This window comes from Nelumbo lutea, chromosome 1 (assembly GCF_056320005.1).
Source record: "Nelumbo lutea isolate HS-2025 chromosome 1, American lotus-T2T, whole genome shotgun sequence".
NCBI classification, from domain to species: domain Eukaryota; kingdom Viridiplantae; phylum Streptophyta; class Magnoliopsida; order Proteales; family Nelumbonaceae; genus Nelumbo; species Nelumbo lutea.
In genome coordinates, this window is record NC_142684.1 from 47446757 (window position 1) to 47457427 (window position 10671).

A 10671-nucleotide genomic window follows, 5' to 3' on the forward strand; every position below is an offset into this window, starting at 1 on the left:
ATTGTCAAATAACAAATTTAGCATTTGTTTTCTTTCATTTTATATGTTACTAGTCAGGACCTGTGTGATATACATGGGCCGTGTTATACAAAATTGAAGTAGAAAGAACCTCAAAATAGATATTTAATAGTTTTCAGAATTCAGAGTTTAGAATTCAGAATAACATTCTCTGTATTTAAAGTTTAGAGGAAAGAAAAGTTCACCAATACCAATAAACCTCTTAATGTAATTATTACACTTTTTAGATGTTGAGATGTCAGACTTCAGAGCAAATGAACAGGTCCTTAGACTATTGTATTCTAGAGAGAGAGAGAGAGAGAGAATTTTACTCATCCAAATTTAATTGTTTTATATTCAAATTCTAATTAATTGGTTAATTATCAAAAAATTGAAAATTGAAATTTAATAACCAAAATTAATAAAAATATTAAAAAATTAATAAAATTTAGTAGTTCATAAATTCAAAATTATAATACATTTAAATTGTATTTAAAAGTAACTAAACTATTTGCATTCTATATAAAAATTAATTAAAATAATAAAACCAATAATGGCCCAACTAGAAATGTCATAAGAATCCTTTTATTAGGGATGACCATTTATAACTTAGCCCAACTCAGTTAGACCTACAAATTTCCAAGATTAAGTAGCTATTTTCTTTTAAGCTAGGTCTAGCTCGAATCTGCACTAAGCACACATAACGTGGGCAATGGGGATGTTTTAGATCGGATTCAATTGCATCCCCATTTGGTTATGAAATCTGTAGATCCACATCCACATCCAATTATTATATCGTATTTTGGATCAGAATTGAATCTAATCTGCAACCATCTTGTTGTGTTGAAAATGACCAAAAGATTAAAAAAGTTCAAAAAACTAATTATTTTTAAAGTGTATATGCTTAATAAATATAAAATATTAAATTTATCAACTATAAACTTTATATAAATTATACATAATATCTATATTTATACATAATTATACTACATACATGCATATGACATATTTTTTTTGGTTCATTGGGCTACTCAATGGGAGTAGCCCATCCCCATAACTCCTTCGGTTTCAATATTAATAATGTATGTGTAGGTATACTCGATTTGGTCCATTCCAATTACAGATGTTACATGGACAACTTGGGTTGGTTGGGTCAAGTTGAGGATCAACCCAAGCCCAACCCAAAGTCTTAAACCTCGAACTTGTCTTAGATTAATGACTATAATAAAATAATATACAAATAGATAATATGAAAAAAATTATCATATTATTTAGTAAATAGCAATAATTTATTATTTTTGTTAATAATAATAATATAATTAATCCAAATTACTAAATTACTAAATTATTTTTGTAACAAATTACTAAAACAAAGATCGATCATTTTGAACAACATTGCATTCCTTCCTTATAATAGTTACATTTTTTTGTTGTTTCACTTTCCCTTGATAAATCCCATTCATCACTTGGATCTCTACTAGTACTATATATATAAAGCAAGGTTGTACATGTCACATACCCTCCCCTTCTTCCATTCGCCTACCTTGCTTTCTCTTTAAATCTCTCTCTAATACTGCACAAGCTGGCTGCTCCTAGCTGGTGGTGACTTAACTTCTAGTAGACGACGGATGTGGAAAATCTGCACAGAGAATCAGAGAACCCGGGGGTGCTCACCCGACGAGGTCGCTCCGATGCTTAAGTTAGTACGTTTGAGCTGAGAGTAATTAAAGAGCAAGAAAGCTAGTAAGCAGTAAAATTCGCATACCTTGGGCCCCGAGAGGGAGGCCTTTATATAATGGAGTCCTCGCGGGCTTTATGGAGTAGTTCTATGATCTTTTCCATGATAGAATTTGTTTCTGTGTTATCTGGAGATAACGTTACCAGCTGATAAGGCTAATCACTTCCGCTAGAATCGGACGGGGAGATAATGCTTAGTTGTTGCGAGAAGTGATCCCGTAGAATTTAGGAACTGTTGGAGTGACTTTCGGGTTATGTTGAGGGCAGATCGGTATACCCAAGATTGTTTCTACCTCGAACTAATGTTCTCGAGCTAAGGGTTGTACACCCCGAACTGAATTATGTACTGATGCTGTGACCTGGTACCGAGGTGCCCTTAGCTCGGGGTAGTGGAGTATTACTTTGTAGCGAGCTGGCTATGCCGAGTTGTCACCCATGTCGAGTCACATCCACGTGCCCCCTTATTACAAGGTCAGGCCAAATCACCCTCCAAATGCCCCCCACTCCCCAAGCCAGGGGTCTTGACTTGGTGTGGAGAGTTCATGACATGACGGGTGGATTTATCTTGAAGTCTAGGCCGTCTAGTTGGATAGTTCGTCGGTCGAACCAATTCGCTGCTCGGCTTCATCGATAACACGGGTTGCGTACCATTTATGTGCGGATGTCACGCGATGTATAAACTCCGTGAACGCCAAAAAATGCACTAAACTAATTTCAACCTCGGAGGTCCTGCAACCGGTTTTCTTGAGTGTCGTTGGATCGCCTTGATCTCGACCGCTGATTCTTGGACATAGTGGCTATAAATAGGGGGGACCCGAGACATTTTTCCTCACCATGAGTTCACTAGCCTTCGCTCAGAGGTCGTGCTTAGACTCTTTAGCTCGGGTCTCCTAGTTTTCCATTTTCTCAGTTCGGTTGTTTTTCTGGGTGAGTCTCCCTTAGCTTCTTTTTCAATTTAGTTCAGTTCGTAGTTATGTCGCAGTTTAGTTTTGATAGTCTTTTAGATGAGCCTGAGGAAGGTACCTCGGCTCAGGTCGGTCCTCCCGATGTGGAGTCATCCTGGGAGGTGCGAGAGGCCACGGATAACCCGGCGTCCACTTCTCATCGAAGTCAGGCGCCAGACAGGTTCGGCCCCTCGACGCTGACTATGGATAGACTTAGGGCTTTAATAGGTCAATACCACCTCCCGGATGAGTACACATATAGTATCCCTGTAAGTAACTTCCCTTGGGAACACGATCATAATGAGATTGTAATTTTCGAAGAGCAGCTCGTGGCTGGTCTTCGCTTACCTTTGCACCCCTTGATCATAGAGGTCCTAAATTTCTTCAACATCACTATAGACCAATTACACCCGAACTCAATCCGAAATGTAGGGACAATCTCTCTTTTTTATGAGTACTGTCTACCTCTCAACCTCGATATTTTTTCTTTTATCTTGTCTGTCAAGAAGAATTCTTGTGTCCTTCCCAAGCATAGGCGGACCTATTATCTGTCTCCTCGCCCGGGCTATAAACTTTTGCACGAACTACCCAATAGGATCCCGGCCTAGAAAACAAAGTTATTTCATAGTTCGAAATCCCGCAGGGTGGCCTTTTCCTACCCATTGGAGGGCTGCCATTCAGGACTCCGGTGTTAGGCTAGACCTAAAGACAAGGGAGATGCTCCACTCTTGGGCGGAGCTTGGCTTCCACTGTAAGGATTACCTTGCCGAAGATAAGCTTGTGCAGGTTGGCTTGAGTCCTAGCAGGTCATCTTGGTTTAAAGTTGATATCTTATTTTAATAGCTGGTATTCTATTCTTGTCGATGTTGCTAATGCCATGTTCTATCACAGCTCCCATGAATCTCAACACGGACAAGCTTCTTGAGCGGATGGAAGGGAAGAAGAAGAAGTGAGCTACTAAAAGAGCTCGTACTCAGTCTCCAGAGCCCGCCATCCCTGAGCCTGAACAGCCCTCTAGCGTGCCTCCGAAGATTGACTTGGAGTTAGAGAAGGTCCCACCTTGTGTGCTCGAGACATCTTTGGGGCCTACCCCTGTGACGACTGTTGCTTCTTCGGGGAGCAGAGAAGCAGTTTGTTGTATCTTGACTCTACAATGCAGCCTCCAAAAGAGCAAGGGAGCTGTGTATTCTGAGGAAGTCAGGAGCTGGGCTGAACTAACACCTGCTCAACTTGGGGCTTGGGCAGCTACCCATTGCATGGTGGTAAGTCTTGTTTTACTTTGATTTTTGTATTTGTGGCTTTGCTGGTACTAATCTATACTCTTGGCAGGTGAACTTCGTTGTGCATGCCTTGACTTACCAATCCGAGTAGCACTTGAAGCGGGCTCTAGCTATTGAGAATTCATCTCGTGAGGCTCATACTAAGCTGAATTTAGCTCGTGACAAGATCGGTAAACTAGAGAACCGCGCGCAAACTCAGGAAGAGCTTATCGTGTCATTGATGTCGGAGAAGGCGGATCTGAAGCGCCAGGTGGAGAACCTTGAGGCTGACGTCAAGGAGCAAACTGAAATTCTTCTCAAGGCCATGGAGGAAGCCAAGGTCAAGGCCATCGAGGATTATAAGAGCTCGGAGGAGTTCGAGGGAGAGCTGATTGAGGCCAGATCGGAGGGATACCGTAAAGGCTTCAAGCTCAGTAGGTGGCTGACCAAGTGCGAGCTTCCGCAGCTCGATATGAGTGCCATCACTACTTTGTGGATCACAAAAGAGAAGGCCCTTGAAGCCGTTGGAGACCCAAACTCCGAAGCGGAGAGCGATGATGAGCTACTCGACACTGAAGAAGCCGGTGCTGCCGACAAGGTTGGTTCCTCCGCTGAGATTTCGGGCAAGGGTGATGAGTGCCCCGAGTAATTCTTTATACTTTGAGCCTGCGAGCTTAGCATCTGTTCCTTTTCTCTCCCCTTTTGTAATGAACTCTTTATAATGAAATACACTTTTTTGCTAAGTGCTGTGCAATTAATCTTTACTGAGCATAGTGATTTTTTCCCCAAACTGTTGAGCTATCGAGCTAGATAACCGAAATGGGGGGCTCCTCATTTTGTCATTGCCCCGAACTGTTGCCCAGTACTTGGGGCAATTTTTTGATGTATGCCGAGGTGAGCGACATAGTAGGGTCTATGCCCGACCTGTCTGCACACGGGCTACTTAAATAGATGTCGGTTGTCCCTAACAGGTTCATCCTGTTGTATGCCGGAGCAGGCTATGCATCATAGGGTTCATACCTGAGCTGCTTACGCCTTGGGCATTAAAAGTACTTTGCCTATGCCGATGAGGCGACTAGGTCTTTTATGATGCCGAGGTCTTTCATGAGCTCGGTGCTTTTAGCCCTTAGGTTGAGGGAGCGACTCATAGTCCACTCTCCTTTGGAGTTCGCCCATGCCAAGGAGGCGATTGGGTCTTATGTGGCCGAGGTCTTTTTGTTAGCTCGGCGTCTTGGCCCTTAGGCCTTGAGGGGGGCGACTCGCAGTCCACTCCCAAGCTCGGCATTTATAGATAGTAATGCCTTAGGTTGACGATGTTCCATGCCCGAGGTACCTATTTCCCTTCTAAGATTTCGAGCTCGTACGTACCTTCCCTGAGCTGCCGCTTTACTCGGTAGGGTCCTTTCCAATTCGGTCTGAGCATACCAACACCGGGCTTAGGCACCTTAACTTTACAAAGGACCAAGTCTCCAACGCGGAGATTCGGCTTCTTGACAATGGCGTCATAATACCAAGCTACTCTCTGCTGGTGGGCCATGGTCCTAATGTATGCAAGGTCCCGTACTTCTTCAAGTAGGTCGAGGTTGGTGCGTAGCTCGCTCTCATTCACTTCTTTGTCATGTGCCTCCAAGCAGAGTGTAGGCACCTCGAGTTCTTGGGGAAGAACACTACTGATTATGCGCCATCCTGCAGTGCACCATCTTTAGTGGGAGCAGTCTTTGGATCCTTCCTTGGGCGTGAACACCTTCGTTGGGAGATATTACTTCACTGTATTAGGTATAATTCTCTCCTATTCCTTTTGGTTCAGATCTGTTTCAGTTTAAGGTTCAAGAATGATCATTGAAAATATGAATTTCATAAATAGGGAATGTGATTCCCAATTGAAGGGAGAGAAATTTTTTTTGAAATTTGCCCCTTATTCCGCAATCTTTGGGCGTCCATGGGATGGATCTCTTATCCCTTCAGTGCTATTAGAGCCAGGTTCAAATCTTGAACCATTTTATTTCAGATCTGAACCTGTGCATTTAGGGAGAAGGCGTTCTACCCAATTTGTGCAGATATGGGTTTTGGGAAATTTGTTCCCAAAACAGATGGGCAAATAATCTAAAATTAATTTTAAATAAATCTGATTATTATTTAGAATTGTTCTTTATAATTTTCTTGATTTATGGGCTATTCGTACAAGAGGAGATGGAATTCTTGGTTTGCGCAAGGGAACCTGCGATTTTGCAGTTCTTGAATTATTTTTGGGTCTGTAAATATTTTTTTTTTTATTTTCTAGACTCAATGTATAGGTATTCGATCTGATGTAATTATTAGTAGAAATAGGATTACAATTTTTTTTTTTATTTTGGATTGAAAATGGCGGCGCAGAAAAGGAGATTTCGCAGATGGGAGAAACGCTATCTGCGATGTACAGTTTGTGAAACTGCATTATGTGATCTAACCTCTGTTTTGCAGGATGGATTGTGCGAACAGCCCTGATTGACTGATTCTTGTTTTTCTTTTATTAGTATTTAATTTTAGATTATTTTCTTGAATTAAGAATTTAATTAAAAATCAAACCCTAGACCCATTCGAACCAAGATTGGTTCAAACTGTTTCGACCAATTCTAGGGTTTAATCAAGGCTGAAAGTCAGCCCTAATTTCTCACTAATGGGCCTAAGGATTGATATTTAATTAAATGGTTAATTCGGCCCAGCCTGTAAAGGCCCAGTTTTAAATAGTTAAAACTGCAAAAGCCCATTTTAAAGGATAAAGCTATATGGGCCGAACTGGGTAACCCTAATTCAGTCCATATACCTAGATAATATTAATGGTTAATATTATGGAATTTTAATGGGCTTCCAACGGGCCTTACAGATAATTAATTGATTGGATCAATTTATCCCTGCATGTGATGTATGGATGTGTGATGTGTTGCGTACATGGGCCATAAGTACTTGGCCCATGCTCATTCGACAGTGGCTCTTGCGCACACCATGGCTGAATGCACATCATTGCCATGGTGTCCCTTTTGGTCATTGGATGACTTCCCTCAATGGTGGGCCCCACACCTCATCAAGAGGTTACGTATGGAACCCTGGCCGATTTAGGCCCACCGAAATCTGGCTTTATGAAAGTCAGTGGGAGCCACTTTGGTTTGACCTAAATCAAACTAGGGCATAATTTTGTTCCCTCCAGCTAATATGAGTGCATGTGATAGGGAGATTCATATGATGAACTCTCTAAAGGCTTTCCATCATTAGCATGAGGATGGGTCCATCAGTAATGAGGAAACACACCAAAAAATGGCCTATCCATTTGCTGTTGGGCTTGTCTGAATGTTTCATAAGATGATAGGGGTGTCATAGACTGATGTGGGAGGGGTTTCACCAGAAAATGGGAACTCTCTCACGGTACCTTGGCGTTCACGAATATGATGGGTAAACACTCATTGGACAGAAAGGTTTACCTGAAAACGGCTCTGAACCTTGTTTGACAGAGGCCAAAGGGAAAACTCATATGATGAGTGGATATGATCCTTCATAGAAGGGTGGTGGGGTTATGCAACTGAAACAGTTGGCTCCATGTACCCTATGTGATTTCCCACATTTCCAGATACAACCCGTAGTCTCTGTCACTGAGAAAGAAGGGAAATCTCAGAGATGAATAATTGGAAATGGATCGTAGATTAAAATCCATATCTATGAAATGAACATGAATCAAATTAGGTTGTGGACTGATGTTTGCTCTTTTATCAGAAAATGGCAAACAGATCTTTTGCAAAACTGCTTGATGACAACAAGTTGAAGGGCCCAAACTATGTTGAGTGGTACAGGAACCTTATGCTGGTCCTAACTTCTGAAAAACTGGACAAAGTGGCAAAGAATCCAGCCCTGGAGCGTCTGGGTGATAAGGCTTCTAAGGCCCGAAGGAGAGACTATCAAGAATGGGAGGAGAAAAACTCCCTTGCCCAGTGTTACATAATTGCCTCCTTGGACAACCCGATACAGAGGCAGTTCGATCAGATGGAACTTGCCAAAGACATATTGGACAGTCTCAGGACAATGTTTGAAGAGTAGAATCGTTCTACTAGACAAAAGGTCTTGAAACAGTTCATGACCGCACAAATGTCCAAGGGTCAACAAGTTCACGACCATTGTCTTCGGATGATGGGATGCATCAACGAACTGGAGGCTCTTGGATCCAGGCTGGACCTTGCAACCCAGATAGATGCTACCCTTAATTCTTTGCCTCCTTCCTTTAATCCGTTCATCATGAACTATAACATGAACAAGCTGAATGTCAGCTTGCAAGAGCTCAGCAATATGTTGCAAAGAGCTGAAGAACTGATTAGAAAGGATGAGCCTGTAGCCATGCTTGTTGAAGCTGGCAAGACAGGCAAAAGAAAGAGGAAGACAAAGCATCGGATGCCTGTCACTTCTGCAAGAAGACCGGCCACTGGAAAAGGAATTGTCCTGCCTACCTGGAATTCAAGAAAGGTAACTTCGAAACTTGTGTTATACAAACAAATTTGTTTGTAGCTTCTCGTCCTGATGTATTGACTCCGGGGCTTCAACTCATGCGTATAACTCACTGTAGAGGTTCAAGGTAAGCAGAAGGCTGAGTGAAGGAGAAGTCACACTCTACTTGGGGACTGTTGCAACTGTTGCAGTCGTGGCCATAGGAACCGTGGAGTTAATTTTTAGAGAAGGAGAAATTGTACTGTAAGACTATCTTTATGTGCAAAATTTAAGGAGAAATTTGATTTCTGTCTCAAAACTGTGTGCAAATGGTTATTCTGTCTTCTTTAGTAATACGATTACTATTTAAAGAAACAACAGATTCATCGCATACGGGGAACTGGAGAACGGTCTCTATGTTCTAAATCCTTCTCTAGAAACTAACATAACCAAAACTACGTCGGCTGAAATCCCCAAAAAGAGAGCCCGTTATACAGTTAATCCCACGTGTCTGTGGTATTACCGACTTGGCCACATCGGTGTTGACTGAATCACAAGGTTGGTAAAGGATGGTCCTTTGGATTTTCTAACTTTTGAAGATCTTCCCACTTGTGAGCCTTGCCTACAAGGCAAGATGACGAAACGGCCATTTAACGGTAAGCCTAAAAGATGTACAGGCACACTTGACCTAATACATATTGATGTATGTGGTCCCCTGAGTGCTAGGACACAAAATCAACATGTATATTTCATCACCTTCACAGATGATTTTTCACGATACGGTTACGTGTACCTAATGAGACACAAGTCTGAATCCTTTGAAAAGTTCAAAGAGTTTAGACAAGAGGTCGAGAAACAGTTAGGGAGTGAAATTAAAGCCCTTCGATCAGATCGAGGTGGCGAGTATCTCTCTGACGAATTCAGGGACTACTTAAAGGACAATTGGATAGTACCTTATTGGATATGGTCTGGTCGCTTCTCATACACTCAGAGTTACCCACATCCTGTTGGGGTTATGCATCAGAGACTACGATTTATGTGCTGAATCGGGTTCCAACCAAATCGGTTCCGAATACTCCATATGAACTTTGGACCGGAAAGAAACCAAGTGTCAAACACTTGAAGATTTGGGGTTGTCCAACACACGTTAAAAGAACGAGTGCAGACAAGTTGGAATCCAAGACCAGCCGTTGCCTATTTGTAAGCTACCCAAAAGGCTTTGTAGGTTACCTATTCTATGACCCAAGTGAGCAGAAAGTGTTCTATAGTAGTAATGCGCAATTCTTGGAAACCGATTATATCCTGGACACCCATCATCAGGAAGTTGTTCTTGATGAGGAGAGCTCAGGAGCGGTGGGAGATGTCCCACAAGTTCTAGGTAGTGACCAACTTAGAAGATCCACTCGGGTATCCAGGCCACCAGTCCGTTATGGTTATGACCAGGATAGTTACCTGGTGGAAACCTTGACTAGTGAGGAGGATCTCGTGACTTACACGGAAGCTATGTTGGACATAGATTCCCAGAAGTGGGTGGAGGCCATGAGAGCAGAGATGGACTCATTGGAGACCAATGGAGTCTGAACTCTAGTAGATCCGCCCTCTGGGGTAAAAGCAATCAGTTGCAAATGGATTTACAAGAGGAAGAAGGGCCCCGATGGTAAGGTTGAGACCTTCAAGGCTCATCTGGTGGCAAAATGGTACACTCAGAAAGAGGGCATCGATTATGAGGAAACCTTTTCGCCTGTGGCCATGCTTAAATCCATTAGGATCCTGCTAGCTGTAGCAGCATACCATGATTATGAGATTTGGCAAATGGATGTCAAAACTGCATTCCAGAATGGAGATCTTGCTGAAGATATCTACATGTAGTAGCCGCAAGGCTTCATTGCTACAGGTCAGGAAAACATGGTATGTAAGCTTAACAGATCCATTTATGGACTTAAGCAAGCTTCTAGAAGTTGGAACATCCGTTTTGACTCTGCCGTCAAATCGTTTGACTTCGAGCAAAATCCGGATGAATCCTGTGTCTACAGGAAGTACAGTGGAGATAAGGTTACCTTCTTGGTTTTGTATGTAGATGACATTCTACTCATTGGGAATGATGTAGGTATTTTAACTACGGTGAAAGTATGGCTATCACAGCAATTCTCCCTGAAAGATCTTGGAGAAGCCTCCTATATACTGGGCCTTCGACTCTATAGTGAAGGGTTGAGAGATCCATCATATGGACGCCCAAAGATTGCGGAATAAGGGGCGAATTTCAAAAATTTTTCCTCTCCCTTCGACTG